A 1555-nucleotide genomic window follows, 5' to 3' on the forward strand; every position below is an offset into this window, starting at 1 on the left:
AGCATCAAGTCTTAGTGGTGAAGAATCCTTTGAGCATGAAGAACCTTCTCCGGTTGGATTTGAAAGCGTTAAGGAGGTAAATTTTTCTCACCCTCCCTATTATGATTTGAGTAAAGGAAAAGGTTTAGATAAAATTGTTGAACAAAGGATTGAGATTAAGAGATCTTGTGAAGAGGTGAAAGTCCCTAGAAATAGAAGAACGGGGGTTGGTTATGCTTTGTCAAGATCTTTGGAAGCATCTTTGCCTAGGTTGCTATCTACACCTTCATTTGAGTGGGTGAAATTAATTTCTATTAGCTTTATTATCCCACTTGAATATGGTTTGCTTGAAACGGATGGCCAACTTAGGGAAGTTTGTGGGATGAAGCGTAAGCAAAAAAGGTTTTGTGGTGGGCATTGCAAATCAAGGCTCATTATGGTTGATGCATCAAACATGAGATATAAAGGTTGGAGTAGTGCTCAAATAGATGGGTCTAGGAGGATTGTTGGCCACTATATAGAGAATTCACCTTACTTACCACCCGGATGGACTAATAATGATGATCAACTTCAAGACGGGTGTGAAAATAAAGTGTGGGATCCCGGATTAGAAAAAGAGGACCAACATTGGGAGCCCCAGGCTTGTGAAGAACTCCATCAACATTTGGCTCAACCCACAGGAAATCTTGGGGCGCAATGGAGAACCAAGCATTGGTGGGAGTTCCAAGATGAATATAAGCACAAGCCACCTTGATGAGGAGCTCCCTATAAGTCCAACTTAAGGACAATAAACAAAAGTGCTAGATGGGAGACACCCCACCATGGTAAATTCTTTTCATTTTTCCTTTTGTACATAATGATAGAATTAGTTTAATTTCATGTTTTGTTTAGTTAGTTGAGTTTAATTGGTAGTATAACATGTTAAATAAGGTTTTATGGTGTTTTGGTAGCTGTTTGGAGATTTGGAATGCTTGGATTGGTGCAAAAACATAGCAAAAATTTTTGAAAAACAGAGCACCATCCACGCGTACGCGCACTGTACGCGTACGCGTGCATCAAGCGTTTTTGACCATCCACGTGCGCGCGCAATGCGTGCGTACACGTGGATTGAGAAGTTCCACCTTCCATACCTTGACCCGAGAGTTAGGCCTGCACTGTGCAAAAATTGGGCCTGAGGCACAAACCCCATTCACGCGCACGCGCACATGACGTGTACGCGCCACTCTCGAATAAGCCATCGACGTGCGCGCGCCATGCGTGCGTACGCGCGGATTTCTTTCTCCCATCCACTTCTCTTTTCTTCTCCTCTTTCCGTTTCTTTCATTCCCCTTTTCTTCTTCCTTTCTTCTACCCCTCATCCAACACTTCCTAACACCATTGATAACCATTTATTTTAGTTAGTTAATTAGTTAGTTGGTTAGTCGATTAGTTAGTTTTAGTTTAGTTTTCATTTTATTTTCTCTCTTTTCATTATAAGTGTTGGATTATTGATTTTGTTTACTACACATTATTGCCTCTTATTGCCTAAATACTATTTTAGCATGAATGCTTTTAGATAATCTTTATTGGATTCTAT

This window comes from Arachis duranensis, chromosome 1 (genome assembly GCF_000817695.3).
Source record: "Arachis duranensis cultivar V14167 chromosome 1, aradu.V14167.gnm2.J7QH, whole genome shotgun sequence".
In the NCBI taxonomy this organism is placed as follows: domain Eukaryota; kingdom Viridiplantae; phylum Streptophyta; class Magnoliopsida; order Fabales; family Fabaceae; genus Arachis; species Arachis duranensis.